Below are 16,436 nucleotides of genomic sequence, written 5' to 3'. Positions count from 1 at the left end.
CTTCTGGTTATCTGAGATGTGCAAGTTCACACGTTCTCCTGGTAATCTGAGATGTGCAAGTTAACACACTTCTGGTTATCTGAGACGTGCAATTCACATGCTCTTCCGGTTATCTGAGACGTGCAAGTCACATGCTCTTCCGGTAATCTGAGACGTGCAGTGTATATTGCCTCGTCACCTGATGACCTTTTTGTTTTTGTGCGATTCAGAAAATCTGGTGAGCTCTTCTTTCCCTCCAGTGTGGACCTGCTAAGTAGTTCTTGCTGCATATACTGAAAGTGCTTTCTAATGTAATTGGTTCGGGGTCTCTATGAGGTGATTCCCTCAAAGAAGTCCCCAGATATTTTCCTATTCTTGTATTCAGACTTGTATACCTTTCCAAGTATGTATCGCTATGCAGTAGTTACGTGATGTATGTTAAGACAGCCTCTACTCTTCTCAGTTTGTCATAGTGAAACTGGGGAGCCTACCACCCAGAGGCATCAGGAAAGCCTGTTACAAGTTCGGCAGTCCTAGCCCAAATCTCTGGAATTGGAATCTCAAACCAGGCAGGGGAGTGGATACTGGTGCTCCCGAGACACTACTATTCTAAGAGATTTTCATCATTTGGAACACTGGAGAGCCAGGAGGAGGTGGATGAAAAGTGTGGCTAAATAAGAAAACAAATACATAAACTATGGTAAGTAACATAGTAGATATATACAGGAACAGTGCTTAAAAATATTCAGAAAGGAGGTTCATTTTATTGTCAGAAGAGAAATATTAGCTTCAGACTTCCTGAACTATGTTTAAGTATTGTTCCTTAAAATGTTTATAAATACAGTTGTTTCTACTTAGAGTGCATCTAAAATTAAATAGGAACATAAAATAGGAAACCTACTTTTTAAAAAAAAAAGGTTTATGTGTATGTATTTGAGTTTAGCTTGGTTGGAAGAGCCTGTACGAGCCAGAAGAAGGAGTTGGATCTCCTGGTCTGGAGTTATAGGTGGTTGTGAGCTGCCATGTGGGTGGTGGAAACTAAACCCCTGTCCTCTGCAAGAGCAGCAAGTGCTCTTAACTGTTGAACTGTCTCTCCATCCACAAGAAACCCTATGCTTTATAAAAGTGAGATCCTCCAGTAAGATCCGGATAAGCATATACACAAATCATCTGAATTAGCAGCCTTCTGCTTATGGGAATTTATTCTAAGGCTATAATTAGGGTTGTGTGTGTGGGTTTGGTTGCAAAGCAAATAAACTGAGTAGGTTTGAGTGGCTCATTTTCCCCCAGTCCAAGACCCCATTTCTCATTTCTTAAATCGTTAGAAGACATTTTAGACCATAAATACTTTACATGTTAACTGTTTAGCATCCGAAAAAAACCAACATTATTTGTGAGGACTGCCCCCCATTTTCCCCTTTTCTCTTTTGAGACAGGGTCTGACTTCAGACTCACTATGCAGCGGTGGATGAGTGTGAACTCCTAGGCCTTCTTCCTCTATCACTCAAGTGCCTCAAGATTTTTATCATTTTCACCAAGTAACAGAATTTAGGAATTGAGTTCATTAGACCCTGGCCAGCGCTGTTGTCCAAGTTCATTGTAGCTTTAAAGTTTTCATCGCTGTCCACACTCAGATTGTGCTTTTGGCTGAGTGGAGGAATGACTGTGGTGTCTGCCATCTTCCTTCCTCTGGTTCTCCCTCTAGGTAGTGTTCAGCCCAAGGATTTCAACCTGGCCAGCACCTGAGACTTATTTGAGCCACTTCACATCTGAGTGTATGCATTGTATATCCATTTGGAATCTGTGTCCAAGGCCAATGAAACCAGAGTTTCTCAGATGAGGCTTGTGTACTGACAGCTGCCATATTTGTCTTTCCCGGAACTTAGCGGAACACGGGATATAAATCAGATAGTCACTAACCCCTTTATTTATTCAACACATTTTTGAGCATCAGCATTCTAGGCTTATTTACTTATTTTGCATGCCATGTTCTCGGTGTGTCTAAGTGTTAAATGGTACAGAAGAAAACAAATCGCAGATTCTTAGTAATGCTATTACTGGGGAAAACAGACAAGTCATTCTCCCCAGTGTATTGGATGATGCTGAAAGCTGTAGAATTATAAAACGTGGTAAGGTTAGAACAACCACTTCAGCAAACAAGAGCATGTGAACGGTAATTATTCATAGTTATATCTGAGCAACATAGGTTAAATTAAGACTGTCCTAGATAAAAAAATGTATACTTATCCTACATTCCTACATGAATCTTTAGAGTGCTGTGGGAAAGGGAATGAGGTACTGAAAAAAAAAGTCATGAAGGTCTTCTATAAGTAGAAGCTTGAAGAAAGGAAGGAGCAAGCAACAAGAGTTTTAGAGGAGGATTCCCAGGTAACCCGTGCACCGCATTCAGGTTCTGAGACAGGTGCAGGCTTGGCATGAGAGAGAGAAATCCCAGGAGCCAGTTAGATCAGAGCAGAATAAACAAGGAGACTGCTTAGGCCTTTAAAGCCAAAGGCAATGTCATTTACAGTTAAAAGGAACAACCCTGGCTTCTGTGTGGAGAAGAGCTTTGTAGGCTGGAGAGAATGCAACCAAGATTAGTTAGTCCCAGGCAAGAGGCTACAGTGGTAACTGAGATTCTGGGTACACGCTGAGTGCTGCTGAGAGGGCTTGCTCGTCCGTCGGGATGTGGATGGCATTGAAGACCCAGGTGGGATTCCATTTGTAGCTGAAGCAGCTAGAAGAATGGGAGGAACAGGCTTTGGGAAAGGAGGAGGAGGACTGGAGCTTTGGTTATTACTGCCAAGACATTCTAGGTAACACCTGAAGAGGTGCTAGAAGTTGGTTAGGCAGTGGCGTCTACCAATTAGGGGAGAAGTTGGAGTTCTTTGTCATTGTAACCAAGAATGTCCTCAACTGTATTATTTTTGCTGCATCAATTTGTGTGTGTGTGTGTGTGTGTGTGTGTGTGTGTGTGTGTGAGAGAGAGAGAGAGAGAGAGAGAGAGAGAGAGAGAGAGAGAGAGAGAGAGCGCATAACTTGTGGAATTGGCACTCTTTCCTTATGTGAATGAATCCCAGGGATTGATATCCACACTTTGGCCATCCAAAGTGTGGCAGCAAGCAACTATCTCCCTGGTCTGAAAGCCCTCATTTCTAAGTCTACATAGCAAACACACTGGTTTCTCCATTTGACATTGCTCTGTGGCAAACCCTTCCCTGGGGACTCACCCCACATAGAGAACACATAACAGACCAAAGTCCAACTTGGTGAACCGATGGGTTTTATTGGGGTTACCTACAGACACATGGGGTGAGGGGTTTTTACAGAAGCTGAAATGACTCAAAGACAGCTGCATAACCAAGGTCCACCCAGCATGGATGACAACTCACAAAAGCCGGGAAACCGAAGCACACTTTTAGCCTGCAGGCAGCTCAACAGGCTGGAGAGTATCTTTTCCAAGTGACTCAATTGGTCTAACCCTCTTCCTGGCAACTCAGCTGCTTTCTGCTTCTTCCAGGCAGCCCGTCTTCTTCGTTGGCAGAGAAGGGAGATTTATTCTCACAAGGCCTTTAAATGGGGTGCCCTTGCCCTTGATTTGTCCCCGCGTTTATAATGGGACACAGTGGGGTTTGGTTCTTGGTGAGTCCAAGCTGGTAAGCACAACTAGGAAACAGAAAAGTGAAGAAAGTGTTCTTGCAGCAAGCGAGGCACACGCTGGGATGTTTCCCAAGTAGAACTCTGAACAAAGTCTGGGGTTTTAAAGAGGACACTCATGCATGTTCTTAGAGGGAAGAGTCATCATCATATGCTCGGCTGGAAGTCATGCGTTTGTAGATATCACATGTTCAAAACGTGGCTGCCGGTAATCGTCCTGGGCAGAGAATTTAGTATTATAGTCAGCCACATTTGTTTTAATTCACCTAAAAGGAGATGCATACCATGACTCAGCAATTCTGGCTGGTTCCTGGTTTCTCTGGCGAGTTTTACAGAAAGTGAAGGGTAATTTGAGAAGGACACTTAACAGTCAGTTAGAGGAAAAGATACTCCACCCTCACCCTGAGCATAGGTGATTGTTGTCACCGGTGCCTGCCTCCTGCCTAACAACTTCCTGTTTCTCCAGCACAGGCAGACTTCAGTCCCTAAGAACCGGAGCTGATGTAAAGCTCCCAGGGCCTGTGGACTGTGACCTGGCAACCCCGTTTAAGGAAGCCGGCTAGCCGCACAATGAATGACACGGAGCTGATGAAGTGAAACAGGTGACATTCCCGTGCTCTTCTAGGGCTAAAGAAAGAAAACTAGCAAAGCCAAGCATATTAACATTTGAAAACAAAAAACTGGTACAACTTATGCAGCTTTATAATAATGGAAGCTGACTCTGTCTCGAAAACAAAAACTTACAGTATCAATTTGAATTCCTATTATTTATTGGCATCTTGCCTATAGACTTTAAAGCCGCAGCTGTCTCTTATTATCAAATGTTAAACAGATGGAAATTTATTGTACCACTGAAGTCTATATTAAGCCAAAGAAAGTATTTGCAACGTTATTTACTGTATGCATTATTTTGACTTCATCATGGTTCTATTTTTCGTTTTCTGAAGAGTTAGAGCTAATTAGAAGTCAAGAATCTAAATTATTTTTTTCACCACATTCACTGAATATATTTACACTGAAACTATGGCAATCTTTTGGTTTGAAAGTTTTACTGAAGAATAGTCTTTCTTTGGTTAAAAATAACTTCTCGTTGAAATGAATTCTGTGTGACCATAGAGAGATGGAAACCAAAACTGTTTTTCTTAAACTTCAAAGGGAAAAGCCAGGAAATTTTAGCTGCCTCAACAGAACACCAGGTACAGACTGGAAATAGATGGGCTAGTTGCATAAAGTGACCCAGGGGGTAAAAAACAAAAAAACAAAAAACCCTCAAAGATTGACATACTTTGTATTTATCTCACTTTTGTTGACTGTCTCTGTAAGAAGTTACTGAGCATGCAGTGTCTGAGCAAATGAGACAAAACCTGTTGTGCCTTCATATAGCACACGTGATAATATACATTACTCAGATACATAAATCAAGTTTTTAAAAGTGTGTGTGTGTGTGTGTGTGTGTGTGTGTGTGTGTGTGTGTGTAAGATGGATGTGTGTTAGTGTGGGCTCACAGTGGAGGTCAAAGAGCAATCTCTAGAAGTCAGTTTTCTCCTTCCACTGTGGGTCCCGGAACTCGAACACAGGCCATCAGGCTGAACTCAGCTAGGCTTACCCAGCTGTTACTTTTATTCACAGAACTGTTTGTCCGTCTCTACAGTTAAAAGTTTTGAACACTGAGGAAGTTCAGACATTCAGTAATTGAGACCCTATCTAGACTGGGGAAGATATGCCTGGTCAAAAAACATTTGGACATGAACGCTGATGATTAGATAGCAAATAGATCAAGGGGCAATGTGTTGGAGTAGTTAATAGTGATCAACAGACAAGCACAGTAAGTGAAAAGTCAGAGTGGTGAAGGTGTGGTATGCACAAGAGAACCAGTGTGCCTGGAAGCAGACTGAAGTGAAGAAGCAGGGGGCGGGGGGAAGGGAGTATGTAGTTCAAGCTGGTCTTAAATTTACTATATATCCCAAGCTGCCCATGAACTCAATAAAACTTAAGATCCTCCTGCTCAGTCTTCCAAGTGATTGGTTGTAGGTATGCTCAGTCACATATGGCTCAGACTAAATAGTGTTTCTCGCTTGCTCAGAGGTAACATGACAAGAAAGAATCAAAGAGACAGATCTAGGAGAAGGAAAGTTGGAGAGGTAAGTAAAACACTTGGGCCCATGTTGTTCAGAGAGGTAGCTGGGATGCTGCACAGAACTTTGAACAATTAACAGTCATAGAGATAAAATGGAGATCTGAGGTCAAGGGGAATGGCGTCAGGCTTTGGGTTGGGAACCAAAGAACTATCTAGGAAGAAGGGGTCAGCTGGAAATTGACCAACCATTCCAGAGAGTTGAACCCTCCTCTCTCAAGTTCTCTAATTTCATTAGTTGAACTGGGTTAAAGATGCTTTACGACTGCCATTGATTCTAATCTTTTGCTGCAAGATAAGTCCTTTGAGAGAGATAATATTCTTTAAGACCTGGAGCTATTTTTATGATTATTCAAATACAATACATTCACCCAAAATAATATTCATAAGCTGATGGGACAGCTCAAAGAACATCGAAGCCAAACTGGAGATCTTACTGAGCACAGTAGGTCAATCTGAACAACGGTGAAATAATGGCAGTTCTACACATATTTAACTTAAGAGAAATTAAAAAATATACAAAAATATTCCAAAAGTGGGGGGAGTATAAGAGAAGAGAGCAAGCTCTTGGGCTGTGTCATTTGTTTGCTTGTCCTTTGAGATAGGGCTAAACAGTATACGTAAAACCAGGTTGACTTTGGTTTTTTTTCCATTTATATGCATATATGAAATCATCAAAGAATAAAACTTTGATAAAAGAACTGGGACTGCAGCCATTTAACACCGCACCTAGCTGAGAAAGTTCTGACCAGAAGAACAATAGCTAGGAAATGTGGACAGACTGATAGAATTAGAAAATTATTTGGCTAGCTAATATAATAATTATTAAGATTACTAAGTTGATATAAATACTGCTAGGTGAAAGGTTAGAAGATACTCAGTCTTAAAGTAATCTGTATTGTCCATGCTTCCCCAGCGAGGCTACACCTCCTTCACAGCAGCACCACCAGTGAGGACCTAATGTTCAAATACCTGAGCCTATAGCGGACATTTCTCATTCAAACCACCACAGTGAGTTTCAAGCTTACTAGCAAGACCTGTTTCAAAATAAAACCCAAAATATCCATGTCATGAATTTCAAGTTGTGGGATTTCCTATAAAACTGAAAACCTATTCATATCATGAGAAATAAAAAACTATTTTGGATTGAAGGACATTAAAGGCTATGTTTGATTGTTACTTACATGGTGGATATTTTAAAATATTACAGTTATATTCAGGTAAGTTTTTGTTTTAATTTTGTTTTGAGACAAGGTGCTCACTCCCTGTGTAGCCCTGAATGGCATCAAACTCACAGAGATGCTTTCTCTCTCTCTCTCTCTCCCCCCTCCATTTATTCATTCATTTTTATTTTAGTGTGTGTGAATCTGTGTATGTGTGTGAGTGTGAGAGAGAGAGTGAGTGTGTGCGCGCGCACGCACGTGCACACACACACAATAGTACATGTATAGAAGACGAAGAACCACCTGCGTGAGCTGATGCTCTCCTCTCACCCTGTGGGTCCTGAGGATTTTCAGGTTGGTGGCGAGTGCCTCTACTTGTGAGTCAGCTCCAAAGTCTTTGTTTTTCTTTAATTACATCTATTTATTTATCTGTGTATATTTATTTATATGTGTGAGGGCATAGGACAACTTGCAGGAGTCAGTTCTTCCACCATGTAGGTCCTGAGACTAAACCTCAGCCTATTTTCCTTCATAGCAAGTGCCTTTACCCATGAACCACCTACATAGCCCACCGTTTGCTCTTAAAAGAAAGGGGTACATGCAGAAAGATTTAGGGGATGAAGAATCATATGTAGAGTAAGATCACATGCTTCGGGTGTATGTAAATGTTTACACATACGGAGCTACAGGCACGCGTCCCTCACTTTGAATAACTATAGAAATGGTGCAATGCTTGGTATGGGAGAACACCTGTAATTCCCAGGAGGTGGGGCCAGGGGACCAGTTTAAAGTCATTGTCGGCAGCTCCACTGTGAGTTCCAGGCCAACCTGCATTACATGGAATGGCTTGACAGGTGAAGGGAGAGAACCAGCTCCCTCTAGTTGTTCTCTGACTTCCACACGAGCACCGTAATATATACCTGCGCACATACAAACACATACAGATAAGTGAGAGAAAAGAAAGCAGCTGCGAGTGAGGAACTGGGGTGAATATGTCCAAGATAAGTATATACATATATGAAATCATCAAAGAATAAAACTATCATTGTCAAAATATTGACTCATTTATAAAACGTAAAATGAACGTAAAACTGGTTTTTATTTAGTACATAGTCAGTTAAAAAAAATTAGGAACACTGGGCTGGAAAGATGGCTTAGCAGTTAAAAGCACTATTATTCTTACAGAGGACTGGATTTGAACCCAACACTCACATGATGTTAGAGAAGCAGAATGGTTCATACATCATGGAAAGACACATAAAAGAAGAGAGGTGAATGGAGAGGGTTGGGCAGATGTTAGAGGTCTGCTTGCCATCCCAGGCCATGGCGATGTCCAGATCAGGCTGCTGCCAAGGGCCATGCCTGAGTCTCTGGTCCTACAGTAGCCAGGGTCTGTGATAATATCCATGGCTCCGGTTACCATTGAGTACCCTGCAGACTCCAGTGGGCTGGGCCGCATCCTGGGTCCGAGATCAGGTTCACTAGCCATGCCGCCGCTAGGGCCGTACTGATCTTGATGGCCTTTGCCGTTACCTGGGGCCACAGAAATAGTAATGAGGGCTACTAGCTTCCCATACCTTTATCCTTCACTGTTATTTTCCTTTCTGTGATAACGAATGTTATCATGGAATTAGGACTCTAAAAAAGATACATTGAAAGTCCTAACAAATCATGTTCCAAAACATGAATTTGAAATGCATGGAGTTAGTGAAAACAAGGGCATATTAAGTGGGTTTCAAACTAATATAGTTACTTTTATGTGGAGATGGCTATATGCACAACAGATCCTCAAGCAGAATGCTATATGATGACAGAGGGTAGCTCTATAGAGCTGCAAGAAAGGTGTTACAGGTTGTCACCATACCACTAAAGGCTAGGACAGGGATGTCACAGGTTGTCACCATACCACCAGAGGCAAGAACAGGGATGTCACAGGTTGCTACCATACCACCAAAGGATAGGAAAGGGATGTCACAGGCTGCTACCATACCACCAGAGGTTAGGACAGGGATGTCACAGGTTGTCACCATACCACCAGAAGCTAGGACAGGGATGTCAAAGGTTGCCATTATACCACCAGTGGCTAGCACAGGGATGTCAAAGGTTGCTACCATATCACCAGAGGCTAGGACAGGGATGTCACAGGTTGTCACTTTTAATCTCCAGAACTTAGAAAATAGATTTGGGTGGCACCTTGTTAGAGCTTTTCTAGAAAACACAGCAAGATGGACATATTCCAAAATGTTCTTTCCTACATTCTGTCCATGGCCTGTCCTTGCTCCTTTGTACCAAACTTATAGTCTCTCTCAGGACAGAGAAACCCTGTGTGAATCAGTGGATGTGTTCAGCATAGCAACAGAAAAGAAAGAGAAAAAAAGGAGGGAAAAAAATCTCATTTCTTCTAGCATGCTGGAGCTGAACTTAGCACACATTATCTGTTCTTGATGGGATGCCCGGCTTCTGCCTTTGCTGTTGAGAAATGAATCAGTCCATATGAGATAGGAAACTTATTGGAGGAGGTATGTATGTAAGATATACCTACATGTTGCTTAGAAGGCACCTCCCATGAAGAATGTTCAGGCTTCACAAATGCTGAGGAAGCTCCTCCGGTGCATATAATGGTTCCCGTCCCCCCCCCCCCCGCGGCCCCCCACTGTTTCTACTTTCACAGTGTCTCCTTGCTTCTTACCCAAAGGAAATGCTTGGTTCAAGAGTTGTCGGAAAGACCACACTATCTCGCTTTAGGAAGGATTAAGTTCCTGATTTATTTAGCAAAATCTACAGAAAACAATCAACAGTGAGGTGTCGCTCAGAGAAGGAACAAAGAAACATACTATGTCACATTCGGCTTTCTGAGGTCTCCAATGGCTCCTTATTCTGATGTGTCAGACCAATACCACTAAAAATATCACTTAGAAAAATTAAGTTTTCAGGAAGTCCCCAAGAATTCAGGCGAAGAACTAAAGGGGTTTGAAGATTCCCGAGGGAGCATCCAGTAGTTGTTGCCAGCTTAGGAATAGTCTAGGACTTATGTGTGAAAGAGGGGCCGTGGGCTAAGCGTTTTCTTTTATTGCACAACCTTCAGGATGGACTGGAGGAGGACTGAGTATGTTAGAAGGACATATGGGCTAGAGATACATGTACATGATTCTAAAGCTTAACCCAGCCCTCCGTAAGGTAGTTTTACTCAGATGCTCTGGAGCTAATGGAATCTCACTGCATTTAAAACTTAGCTCATCCTCCAATTCCATCTCCCTCCTCCAAATTTGTCTCCTCTTCAATTTCCTTTTTCTGTGCTCTCCTACAAGAGAAAAGTCTTTTGTGCTGATGCAAAGTGCTTCCTTTTGCGCGCTCTGCAATCACTCTCCATTCTTCTGTATCCTCCTGAAGCTGCCTGGTCGAGGCCCTCCCTGACCCTGGTGATGTCCACCCCAACAGTCACTGTTCATTTCTCATTAGCATTCAGACTGCACATTCTCCAGTTGATTCGCCTCTGCTTTTAGCCTCCGGTACTTAACATAGTCTGTTTTCCCTTCTCCTTCTTTGTTCCTTCTCTGTTTTTTCATAGTCTCCCCTGCAGCAACCTCCAAAATATAAACTTTTCCTGACATTTCTTTAAATACTATTAATAGATATTAATACTATCAATATTGTACTGGTAGTAGTCTCCAAACTCCTAAGTATAAACACTGATTGGTTGTGGTTCTCTTTTGCTTGGTCTCTGTAAAGCATCTGAAAAATGGCATGCCTGACCTTCATTTTAATTTTTTGTTTGTGTTTATTTTGCTTTGTTTAGTGTTTATTTTGTTTAGTATTTATTTGCACATATGTGGTTGTGTGCCTGTGAGTATGAGAGAGAGAGAGAGAGAGAGAGAGAGAGAGAGAGAGAGAGAGAGAGAGAGAGGAAAGTCACTGCATGTATTTGGACGTCACATGACAACTCGTGAGTTGTGAGTTTTTGAGAATGTGGGGTCTCTAGCTTCTGTGTTTCTCCCACTCCAGGCTCCCTGGCTCCAGTGCTTTCTGCAGATTCTGTCTTTGCTTCCTGGCTCACCTACAGGCATTATAGATGTATGCTACTGAATTTGGCATGTCCGTGGGTTCCAGGGACTGAATTCTTCTGACTTTCATACCCACTGAACTGTCTGCCTGGTACTAATTTGCTTAGTGTGAGACTGGGTCACACTCAGGTGCACAGACTGTTGAATAGCTAGGATGGCAGGGTTATGTCACCATGTATGGCTGGTTCAGCCAAACTTGCGAATCGCTTCAAATTTTCCTTGCCTGACCTGCTCTTCCCTGTATTTCCAGCTTAGTAAATGGTTCTTTAGTTTATTCAAGCTGGAACCTTACCATTCCTTCATCTTGCACATCTAAATACTTTGTCATATCTATGGTTTTCTAAAAAAAAAAAAAAACAAACAACAACTCAAATCTGGTACTTCTGTTTATTCCCCTCCTATCACTTTGGTTTAAGTCAACACTTAGATTCTGGCCAGCAGCATCCACACTGATGGCTCAGATGTACTTCTCGGGACTCTGTTCCCAAACTCTGCCCCAATATCTTTGCCAAGAAAGAGCTCGAGAGCCGACTGTTAAGAATTGAATGTGCCCTCAGGGGCGTGCACGGATTGCCTTTTGCTAGTCTCTCCAATCTCATCGCATTCTCTTCTTTCCACCCACAGAGCTTCAACTTGTTGGCCTTTCAGTTTCTGGGACCAGCCCAACTCTTTCCCACCTCGAGATTTTGCATAAATGGTTCCCTTTTCCTTGAACACTCTCTGTCTACTACTTGGCATGTGTTCTCTTTGATTGCACTTGACATTTGGTACAGTGATTGGCACATAGTAGGCTCTTATAAAAAGTGAATCTAACTGGAACGTTTAATGAACAACCTGGTGTTATTGAAGAGTGCGTAAGAGACTGTATTAGTCATGCTTCTCTAGAGGAACAAAATGTATAGAATGACATAGAGAGAGAGATGATACATAAGTCCCACATGTATGGGATTTTTTAAAATGGCTTACAGGCTGTGGTCCAGCTAGTCCAACAATGATTATCTGTGAATAGAAGGTCCAAGAATCCATCAGTTGTTTGGTCCATAAGGTTGAATGTCTCAGCAGGTCTTCGGTGTTCACCATAGTCCCAATGACATATGCTCTAATGACAGTAAAGGAATGGACGTACCAGTGAGAGCCAAAGCAAACAGGCAAGTAGATCAAATTTTCTTTATCCATGTCCTTTATATAAGCTGCCAGTAGAATGTGTGGTCCAGTTGGATCTCCCTGACACAAAAGATCTGGATTAAAGGTGGATCTTCCTACCTCAAAAGAGTTGATTAAAAGTAGGTCTTCACACTTCAAAGTACTTAATTGAGAAAAACCCCTTACAGGTGTGCCCAGCCACTTGAGTTTTAGTTAATTCTAGACGTAGCCAAGTTGAAATCAAGAGTGGTCATCACAGGGACCATCCCCAAGGGCCAGAAAAATGATCTGTGGAACAATGGGATGATGTTTATATAGATACCCTTGACTGGTACTTCTTTTGTCTTAAGGGTTCTGCTTTTCTGTTGGTAGATTAAAAATAATTTTTGACAGCGTGGTATTTAGGTAGCATGAGACAATGTAACTGCTTTCAGAAGAAGAAAGATTATAATTTAGATAAATAACAATTTATTAACAGTCAGTGATATTGGAGAGGAGTGCTTGCCAAATGGTTAGTGTAGACTCATGGGTCCTGACATTCTCACCACCAGAGATTCAGCTCTTTATACCTTTCCAACAATATCTCATGTTTTCAGAGTCTGCTAAGCAAACTACATTTACTATGGAATGATTAAATTTCTATTTTGAGTCACATTTAACCTCTAATTAGACATCTATAACCCTTATGTAGAGAATTGAATGGTAAAAAGTATGATGTGGGATGTCCTTCTGTATATGTGTTGCTCTTACTGGTTAACGAGTAAAGCTGCTTAGACCTATGGCAGGGAAGAAGATAGCCAGGCTGGAATATATATATAGAGAGAGTAGGCAGAGTCAGGGAGACACCTTGTAGCTGCCAAAGGTGACAGACACTGGATCCTTACCAGTAAGCCCCAGGCTCGTGCCAATACACAGATTAATAGAAATGGGTTAATTTAAGATGTGAGAGTTAGTTAATAAGAAGCTTGAGCTAGTAGGTCAAACAGTGTTATAATTAATAAAGTTACTGTGTGATTATTTGGGTCTGGGTGGCTGGGAAGTGAAAGAGCAGTCTCCTACAAAAATGTAAGCCAAAACTAGGGCCAGGTAGTTCATTTAAGCATCATTAGAATTTTCACTAGGATTCTATATTTAAAACACTTTACCATACCCCATATTCTATTCATAACTTTAACATACATATTATGTAAAGAAAGCAATGCACAGCTGGGTGATGGTGGTGCATGACGTTAATCCCAACACTCACTCTGTGAGTTTGAAAGACCAGTCTGGTCTACAGAGCGAGTTCCAGGACAGCCAAGGCTACAAAGAGAAACCCTATCTTGAAAAACCAAAAAAGAAAACAATATGCAGAGTTTATCTTTTACGTGTAAGTCTCACCATTGCTTTCTGCAAATTAGTAACTGTAAGTGAATTGTATTTCATGGGGGAAGGAGGTAAGAAACTTTTTTTTTTACCATGTGATATTTTGAAAATAAGGTAAGTAAGGTTTTTGTTGTTGTTGATGAGACAGTGGCTCATGCAGCCCAGGCCGACCTTAAACTTGCTGTGTGGCTGAAGATGATCTCAGAATTTCTGATCCTCCTGCCTCCGTTTTCCAGGAACTAGAATTACAGGCATGCATTTAGTTTGTGTAATGCAGGGATGGAACGCAAGGGTTTTGTGCATGCGAGGAAATGCTCCACTATTTCCGCAGGCTGCAACTCACTTTCTTTTTTTTTTTTTTTTTTTTTTGTTGGTTTAAACTTGAAATTGAACCCAGGGTCTGGAGCATGGTAGGTATCAAGTTATATCCTCTGTGTGAATAAAACTTTCTTTTCTTTTTTTTTCTTTCTTTTTTTCTGGAACTATTGGGTAACCTTTTATTCTGCATTTATGGTAGGATATAACATGATAAACTAGTCAAATCCACTTTATCCACAACTCTGTTCTTATTCTGTATTTCGTAAATAATTGTACTCATTTGCAGCAGCATACATTCCCCCAAAGCAATTTCTGTCACAAGAAAGAGAAATATGTAAATATTTTATGTACATAAAATGAACACCCATCCATGTGCTTAAAAATGTCTGAAATGAACTAATGATACATTTTAGGCTGTTACTTTGGGAATATTTCCTAAAAGCCAATCATTCTGAACCAAACTAGTGCTTCTAAAGAGGTATTCAGAATAATGAAGCCAATAATGTTACGTAAGTTCTAAAGAGGAGGTGTGCCAACCATACAGTTTTGGGGCAACTTAGCACTGGAATGCAAGAAATTTCAATTCATAATTTTGCTAACAGGTGCAAAATCTTGTATTTTTATAGCTTCTGTGTGGGAAGCAATTTGTAGTGGAGTTGGTGGCAATTTTATCTTACTAGACAAGTGCTTGATAGATCAAGCATTTTAGGTACATAAAATAATCCCAAAATGGATCTAAATTTTGCCCTTTTTTCCTGTCAAGATATTCAAAAACAGCCCCATCTTAAACCCATAGAGGAATTTATAGATAAATACTTTTCTTCCCGTTTTTGCCACAGATGAGATGGAACAGTTATCCTGACTTTTCTAATGGTACATCGTCCCTGCAAATCCGTAAAGCAAAGCTGCAGGGTTGTTTTTCTCTGTCGAGTACAAATGAACATTTTACTGTGCTAAAACTTACAAATTCACCACCTTTAATTATGATTCCATGTCACCAGTAACATTCGCAACATTGTACAGCCGTCACTACTATTTCCAAAGCGTCTTCCTTCTCTCAAGGAGAAACTGCAAACAAACACAAATATTTGAAATGGGCTTTTCCTTTCACTGCCCACTGGCTTTCTCCCACACTGCTCATGTCTGGTTCTAGCATGGCATTGCATACATGACAGATAACTGGATGTTCAATAAACGCTTACTTAACAAGTTGAGAACTGTGCAGTAATGTTGGGAAAAGATGGAGCTCTGGTTGCTCCATGCCCTCACCAATAGTGGTCGTGCCAGCTTTAAGTTTTAACCTTTTAAATAGCTATACTGTGGCTTTAATCGACACTTTTCTGAAGACTAACAATATTGAGAATCTCTTGCAATTTTTATTACCGTGACAAAATGACTGAAAGAAAAAACTACTTGAAAAATGTATTTTTGGCCCATGATGTGAGTTCAGTCCACTGTTATCTGGGTCCTTCGTTTCTCAGCCACTGGGAAGCAGTCCGTAGTGGCATGACAGCCTGCAGAGCAAACTGCTTGTCTAATGGTGGCCGGGAAGCAGAGAGACACTGAGAGATCAGTGTCACGGTCTAACTCTTTTCACTTCCCCCAGCTAATGTCGCTTCCCAATAAATGCCATCATATTGTGGATCCATCAGTGAATTACTACACTGATTAGGTCACAGCTCGCAGATCCAGTCACTTCCCCAAAGTTCACCAGGTGGCAATCAAGCGAACTACGTGTGAGCCTTTCGGAGAACACTGGATTCAGACCACAACGGTATCTTTTCATTTGGTGTACTCAACCGTCCCAATATCTTGTTTTACAAAAATCATCTGTTCTGTGTTTTATCAGATTGTTTTATTTTACAATTAAGCTGGCTGATACATACCATAGCTGTTTTTAATATATTATAAATATGGGTCTCTTGTCATGTGTATAATTTGCAAATATTTCCCCCCACTTTGTGGTCTATCTGTTCACTTCCTTGATTTGTCGAAGAGCAGAAGTTCTCCATTTTGACGAAGCTGATCCTTACGACGTCCTTGTTTTTGTTCTAAAGACTCTTAGTCTATCCCAAGTTTGCTAAGTACCTCCCAAGTTTTTTTCCGATAGTCTTCTTGAATCGAATTTGATTATTTATGTCTTCTAAGGAAGTGATCCATTTGTTTACTTTTCCTTACCTTTTAACCACACCATCAACTATTCAAAACACTTAAATATTTTCTATTTCTTGAGACAGGGTCTCTCTCTGTAGCCCTGATTGTCCTGGAACTCACTAAGTAGCCCAGGATGACCTTGAACTCCTAGAGATTTGTTAGATCCAAACTGGCACCCCAAAATGGCAGTGCTGGTGGCACTGTCCTGACCAGAAGGACTTTGCCTAGGTAAACAGAAGGATTGTTGTTACGTAAACAGAAACCTAAAGGTGGGTTCCTGTTTTCCAGGAACCTCATTTAAACTACCAGGAACCTTCCTTAATATATGACTCCAAAGGTCAACTCTCTTGGGCAATGGCGTCTAGTTCCCAAGGAATCTGAACAGGCTATATCAACTCAAAGACCCCACCCTGCCATCTGTCATATAAAATATACTTTTATTTATTTATTTATTTTGCCATT

The sequence above is a fragment of the Microtus ochrogaster genome, chromosome 1 (assembly GCF_000317375.1).
Source record: "Microtus ochrogaster isolate Prairie Vole_2 chromosome 1, MicOch1.0, whole genome shotgun sequence".
Classification (NCBI taxonomy): Eukaryota; Metazoa; Chordata; class Mammalia; order Rodentia; family Cricetidae; genus Microtus; species Microtus ochrogaster.
Note: the sequence above shows the minus strand (reverse complement) of the source record.